At 34.6% G+C, this 8,223-nt stretch overlaps 1 long non-coding RNA gene across 1 annotated transcript; it reads left to right on the top strand.

Moving 5' to 3' along the window:
• The first annotated feature begins 887 nt into the window (after window positions 1–887).
• LOC125776417 (uncharacterized) lies at window positions 888–6,085 on the top strand. Its single transcript, XR_007421697.1, has 2 exons — window positions 888–4,598; window positions 4,690–6,085. It is a non-coding gene; the product is annotated as an uncharacterized LOC125776417 (long non-coding RNA).
• Window positions 6,086–8,223: the final 2,138 nt, after the last annotated feature.

Here is an 8,223-nt window from a genome sequence, read left to right on the forward strand (position 1 = left end):
AATCGACAACCTTGCGCAGTTTAGCAGGTAAGTATCTCGACCTTTGAATTGCAGCATAGAGATGGCGCGAGCCATCTTTGATTGAACTGTTGAATCTTACTGAGAACCACAAAGGTGAGTAAACTGTAAGTATGTACTTGACCAAAATCTTTATTTCCTTTGTTGGTTTGTCAGTAGAAATGTATAATCTCAGAATTCTATTTGCACAGGTGAGCCAGCGAGATTTGTACATGTTACCTGGATGCATCGACGCTAAATCTGAGGAACATTGACCGGAAATAACAGCTTCTGATATTTTATAGATATAAGCTTGGTCTGTGCTAAGTTGCGTCGGATTAATAACCTCAGAAGGTAATTGGTAGGATGGAAAACTTTCAAATTTGAGAACAGGCAACTTCTCACAATCAGGGAGCAGTTTACCTATGTCGCCAGAGAATGTATTTGGACTCTTTGAGAAACCATCTATGTGTTCGAAAAGAGCACGAAATGGAAGTTCGTTGAAATGTAGAAGACAAACAACCCACTGTAATGGCCTTGTCTAAATGACTCTCGGCCTACCCTGTAATGAAACACAGCCACACCACATTTCAACACAAATCATCATAACAGCACACCACACTCACCACTCACCTTCCACATCACTACACATCACACCAATACACTCAAACATGACACCACACTTCCAACTAGAACACAAGAAAAAGGGACGGACAACTCCAGCCACTTCACTTCGCTTTTCCTTTCGTACGAGTCTACGTCCAAGCCTTTGCGCATACGATTTTCGCAGCATCGTTATTTTTTTTCTCCCGCATTAATCATCGCTCGCCGATTCCGCCGCCAATTGAATTATCCGATTTTATCACGTTTGTGAAACACATACCTAAATATAAATAAAACGGAGTCACGAAACTTGTATTACCAAAAAAAAAAAATCGTTCTGTGCGTTATTTCTTTGATAACAAAAGGTTGAAAAGTGAGTTTCGGTAGACCAAAGGGTGAGTTCGCTAATTATTATAACATGGTCCTTCGAGCCTTCAGAAAGGCACCTTAAAAAAAAAAAAAAAAGGAAAATAATAACAACAATAAACAATTTTTTAATAAAGTAAAGTGCGGTGACTATCATACATATACTTAAAACTATACAAGTGGAAAAAATAAAAATAAAACAGTGAAGTGAAAAATACCTAAAACCAAAAAAAAAAAACAGCAACCAAGCCAAAAGGGCTCAGTGAGCTAAGATTAAAAAAAAAAAAAAAGAAAAGAAAATTAACATATACAGTATTAGTGCAGTGCAACACAATTGGAATATATAATATATCCAATATAGTGAAGCAAACAAAAACGCGCCAAAAAGAAGGGAAGACCAAACGAAAACAAAACAACAACAACAGCGGGCGCGAAATTAAATAAATCACCAGCGGGCGCGAAACTAAACCGGGCGCGGTTAATAAAAACAAAGACAACATACCCGAAGCACATACAAAAGGCACACAGGAGCATAGGAGGCATACTAACTGCGAGGACAAGAACAATAAGAAACTAAACATTAGGGCAAGCCACAAAGAAATACACTCCCCAAAAATTCCCTTGATGCGAGAAAGGGTAAGTGTATCGCTTCCACTTACTTATATGCATGTACATATGTATGTTTAGAAAAAAAAAAAAAACTGTTTTACCAATTATAACCCTGTATTAATTGTAAACAGTTTCATCAAAACGAATCGTAAAATTTAATACGGTGCTTTAAAAGACCGATATTAAAGTTGATAAAATATATACTTGTATTTAAATTACTAATGCCTATGTATGCTTTTCTTTGTGAACACAATCACACAAAACAAATTAAAATCGTACAAAATCATCCAAGTCTCTACTTATAATATTTTCTGGCACCCCTTCTGCTTTTAAAGCAGCAAGCGGATTGCACTAATAAGCAAAAGGCATATTAAAAAGTACAAAACAAGAAATAAAAGAAAACATAAATGCGGAACATATGATTTACAAATTGAAGCACACATACATACATATATACATGCAAACCAACTTTCCTTAGCTTGGTAATTAACGAACATACTTTTCATAACTTATTAGAGGCAAATATAGGAACACACATACGAGTATATACATACCGTCACACATGTGTGTTGAGTGCAGAAATTAACTACCTGCAAGTCTCGCCTCACTTTTACCAGTTTAACAAACTTTCCTTCGTCACTTATTCGAATCGCGATTACAACAATAAATTGTATGTAAATAAATTGTATGCCTACATAGTGTATACCACACATACATAGGACAAATAAATTGCGGGAAGTTAATACAAATTGGAAAATAAATAAACGTTAAAAGAATTTGCTAACGCGAATTAACAACAAAACGAGAAAAAAGGAAAAGAAAATTATTATTATACCATACCAAGTTTATTATTATTATATCATATATACATATATGCACATAAATATTCATATACTCAAAGTCCAAATTGGCATCAGGTTCAAGCAATACCCCTTGTATTTGCACAACAAAAACAAGCAGGTTCGCTTCATATTAAAATAATTTAAGCATAGTTATATGCATACGAAGCACATATCGTGCACACATACATACATACGTATATACAAAAGGTATTGACCCTTTCCGGCACACAAGTACGAGGGCATACCAATAAATCCGAAAAAAAAAAAAAATACATACTCGCAATACATTAAAAAAAAAAAAAAGGTTTAGAACATTTTTTGGCTGAGTCAACTCATTCAAAGTTATTCGTTGACTAAGAAAAATAAAAATAAAAAATATTTTTGGCCCACCTTAATATACATATATACGATATATATAACATACATGGAAAGTGGCTAAAAGCTAAAAATAAAAATCCTAAAAATTTAAAATATTGTGGAAGTATAAAATATATTCAGTGCAGTGGGCCGTAAAGTTATGCTCAAATACAAACAAGTACACAAGTGCTAAAAAATTAATATATACGTATACAAAATACAACAATTAGAAACAAAACAAAAAAAAAAAAGAAAGTGTCAACAGAGGTAAAAAGTGCTTGTTACACAAAATAGAGAATACATATCTCACCTAATCAAAAAAAAAAAAAAACGGGCGCGAACTAAATTAAAACTAACTAAAAACAAACACACTTACAATAATTTATACGGGCGCGAGTTCTAACAAGAGTCTAAAAGGAAAAAAAGCAGATAAGAGAAAGCGGAATAAACAGCTGGCATCCAACCAAGAGGAGGAACTGGACAAAACTCACACTCACTTCTGTGTACAACCCAAAAACCCCTAGGGGAAATCAAAGTGAGTTGTATCGTTTCCATTTTTTGGTTTTAATTTTATGTATATATGTATGTATGTTTGTTAGTAACTACGGTTGCATACAAAACCGTTTAAGCAACATTTTATTTAAACGGATTTCAAATATTTTTTTATACGGTATAAATTAAATAACCGATATTAAAAAACAAAAAAGAAAGGTGAGCTAAATTTGGTATTATACCGCCCACGTATACTTACCTACGTTTATGCAACCACTCCAAAAAAAAGAAAAGATAATATTATCGCACTATTCAAGTATTTACCTACTTGTAATTTTTCCGGCAATACATCTTCTACTTCTTAAAGCAGTAAGCTGTATTGCTCAAAGGAAGTAATAGGCGCAATAAAAATCTTAAAGCAAACATCAAAAAAAGAGAGAAAGTATAAACATACATATATACATACATTTATGCAATATAAACATCACTGTTAATATACATTAACACACATTGGTTAAATTATTTACATACATACATATATATACTTGCATTTAAGTGCAGAGGTTAAATACCTGCACATTACACATTTCTCTCTTCTTCGGTTTATTCCGTACTAGGGTGGGTCGATTCCGGACTTTTTTCGATTCGGGATTTCTAATAGTGCGGAAAAGTTGCCTTAGTACTTCCTGATTCCAATGCCACTTTTTGTTTTGAGATCGGATTGCATCTTCAACCCCAACTCCGGCCTTGAAATTTCGGAAATTCGCCTAAAATCGTGAAATTGTCTACCTAGCTCCTGAAATACGCATCTCATAGCAAAATGTATGAAACAAATGTTATTTGTCACGTCATTTGCTTCCGAAATGTGATAATGGACGTAGGACGAACCGTTCCCGAGATACGAGCGAAAAGGCGGCGCGCCACAGCGCAAGGTGAAAATTGTTGCAGCTCTCAGCTAACCTGTATTGGTCACCCAGAACCCACCGCGTGGATGTGGCTGCTCTTCGGGTTCCTCCCAAGCCCAACCCAACCAACCAACCATATGTCAGGCTTGTTTTAGTCTAAATCTGTGTCAAATTTATTGATAAATCAGATTTTGTACTAAACGTTGGCACTTGTTGCCTAGATTTCAGTGTAGAGCGTATAAAACGATCACGGGATTGGGGGCCAATAACTTTAGAAGATGCCTCTGTCACCAGTTTGACGGTTCTCTCGACTGCCACGGTGTGAGAGGGGAATTCACTAAATTTCCATACCTCTGCAGTGTCTCCCGATAGCCCTTTTATGAGTTCTTCGTTAGAAACTGAACAAAGAACTGGTGGAACAGTCAAGGTAATAGTCTGCCAGTTAATCATATCGTAATAATTATTAGCTTTGAAATTCAGCTTTGGCACTTTATTACATCTAACCCTTCTATTTACAGTGTCAGACTCTGTTGCTCTGGCTGCCAGAAGACGGTCAAGGGCCAACTTTCTGACTTCTATCCGTTCGTCAGTCATCATACTAAGGAAATGTTTTCTGGAAGAGCACAGAAAGCATTCTGTTGAATGGATGAATCGACAACCTTGCGCAGTTTAGCAGGTAAGTATCTCGACCTTTGAATTGCAGCATAGAGATGGCGCGAGCCATCTTTGATTGAACTGTTGAATCTTACTGAGAACCACAAAGGTGAGTAAACTGTAAGTATGTACTTGACCAAAATCTTTATTTCCTTTGTTGGTTTGTCAGTAGAAATGTATAATCTCAGAATTCTATTTGCACAGGTGAGCCAGCGAGATTTGTACATGTTACCTGGATGCATCGACGCTAAATCTGAGGAACATTGACCGGAAATAACAGCTTCTGATATTTTATAGATATAAGCTTGGTCTGTGCTAAGTTGCGTCGGATTAATAACCTCAGAAGGTAATTGGTAGGATGGAAAACTTTCAAATTTGAGAACAGGCAACTTCTCACAATCAGGGAGCAGTTTACCTATGTCGCCAGAGAATGTATTTGGACTCTTTGAGAAACCATCTATGTGTTCGAAAAGAGCACGAAATGGAAGTTCGTTGAAATGTAGAAGACAAACAACCCACTGTAATGGCCTTGTCTAAATGACTCTCGGCCTACCCTGTAATGAAACACAGCCACACCACATTTCAACACAAATCATCATAACAGCACACCACACTCACCACTCACCTTCCACATCACTACACATCACACCAATACACTCAAACATGACACCACACTTCCAACTAGAACACAAGAAAAAGGGACGGACAACTCCAGCCACTTCACTTCGCTTTTCCTTTCGTACGAGTCTACGTCCAAGCCTTTGCGCATACGATTTTCGCAGCATCGTTATTTTTTTTCTCCCGCATTAATCATCGCTCGCCGATTCCGCCGCCAATTGAATTATCCGATTTTATCACGTTTGTGAAACACATACCTAAATATAAATAAAACGGAGTCACGAAACTTGTATTACCAAAAAAAAAAAAATCGTTCTGTGCGTTATTTCTTTGATAACAAAAGGTTGAAAAGTGAGTTTCGGTAGACCAAAGGGTGAGTTCGCTAATTATTATAACATGGTCCTTCGAGCCTTCAGAAAGGCACCTTAAAAAAAAAAAAAAAAAGGAAAATAATAACAACAATAAACAATTTTTTAATAAAGTAAAGTGCGGTGACTATCATACATATACTTAAAACTATACAAGTGGAAAAAATAAAAATAAAACAGTGAAGTGAAAAATACCTAAAACCAAAAAAAAAAAACAGCAACCAAGCCAAAAGGGCTCAGTGAGCTAAGATTAAAAAAAAAAAAGAAAAGAAAATTAACATATACAGTATTAGTGCAGTGCAACACAATTGGAATATATAATATATCCAATATAGTGAAGCAAACAAAAACGCGCCAAAAAGAAGGGAAGACCAAACGAAAACAAAACAACAACAACAGCGGGCGCGAAATTAAATAAATCACCAGCGGGCGCGAAACTAAACCGGGCGCGGTTAATAAAAACAAAGACAACATACCCGAAGCACATACAAAAGGCACACAGGAGCATAGGAGGCATACTAACTGCGAGGACAAGAACAATAAGAAACTAAACATTAGGGCAAGCCACAAAGAAATACACTCCCCAAAAATTCCCTTGATGCGAGAAAGGGTAAGTGTATCGCTTCCACTTACTTATATGCATGTACATATGTATGTTTAGAAAAAAAAAAAAAAACTGTTTTACCAATTATAACCCTGTATTAATTGTAAACAGTTTCATCAAAACGAATCGTAAAATTTAATACGGTGCTTTAAAAGACCGATATTAAAGTTGATAAAATATATACTTGTATTTAAATTACTAATGCCTATGTATGCTTTTCTTTGTGAACACAATCACACAAAACAAATTAAAATCGTACAAAATCATCCAAGTCTCTACTTATAATATTTTCTGGCACACCTTCTGCATTTAAAGCAGCAAGCGGATTGCACTAATAAGCAAAAGGCATATTAAAAAGTACAAAACAAGAAATAAATGAAAACATAAATGCGGAACATATGATTTACAAATTGAAACACACATACATACATATATACATGCAAACCAACTTTCCTTAGCTTGGTAATTAACGAACATACTTTTCATAACTTATTAGAGGCAAATATAGGAACACACATACGAGTATATACATACCGTCACACATGTGTGTTGAGTGCAGAAATTAACTACCTGCAAGTCTCGCCTCACTTTTACCAGTTTAACAAACTTTCCTTCGTCACTTATTCGAATCGCGATTACAACAATAAATTGTATGTAAATAAATTGTATGCCTACATAGTGTATACCACACATACATAGGACAAATAAATTGCGGGAAGTTAATACAAATTGGAAAATAAATAAACGTTAAAAGAATTTGCTAACGCGAATTAACAACAAAACGAGAAAAAAGGAAAAGAAAATTATTATTATACCATACCAAGTTTATTATTATTATATCATATATACATATATGCACATAAATATTCATATACTCAAAGTCCAAATTGGCATCAGGTTCAAGCAATACCCCTTGTATTTGCACAACAAAAACAAGCAGGTTCGCTTCATATTAAAATAATTTAAGCATAGTTATATGCATACGAAGCACATATCGTGCACACATACATACATACGTATATACAAAAGGTATTGACCCTTTCCGGCACACAAGTACGAGGGCATACCAATAAATCCGAAAAAAAAAAAAATACATACTCGCAATACATAAAAAAAAAAAAAAAAAATAATAATAATAATATTATAATATAATTATTATAATTATTGTTATTATAATTATTATTATAATAATAAACACAAACGCCATCAAAAGTAGATACAACGGCGAGTAATATAAACTATAAACGCGGATTTTATTAATTTTTATACGAAATAAAAAACTCTTATTTAACTAAAAGAGTTCTCGGTTAATTAAGTTCTCAGTATACACTGAAAGAAAATATACACAAATATTTTACAAATTTACATTTTCTAAATGAATATAGATTCAAAAGAATCTAAAACATCTCAATTCTTGAAAATTCCTAAAATGATTTCTGACGATAAAAGTCCATGTACACCTGCAGAAGCTACACGCTCTAAGCAAGGTGCTACAAAACAAAAGAGGGGGAAAGACATATCATACTCCAAATTCATTTCAGAGAGTGACTGTCTAATAAAATACTGCACTCGATTTGCTTCTTCGCCGATTCAAGACAATTCGGAATCGGCGCTAGAAATAAAAAGCCAAACGATTGAAAATTTTTGGACACGTCTCCAAGCTGCATATGACGCAATTGTAGATACTGACGATTCAGATCTACCAGAAAACTTTAAATCTTCTGCATACGCCAAATTTGAAAACTGCTTAGACCAGTATGAAGATACAAAGATTATGATCGCAGATCAACTAAAACTCATAAAATCAA

The sequence above is a fragment of the Bactrocera dorsalis genome, chromosome 2, assembly GCF_023373825.1.
Source record: "Bactrocera dorsalis isolate Fly_Bdor chromosome 2, ASM2337382v1, whole genome shotgun sequence".
Lineage (NCBI taxonomy): Eukaryota > Metazoa > Arthropoda > Insecta > Diptera > Tephritidae > Bactrocera > Bactrocera dorsalis.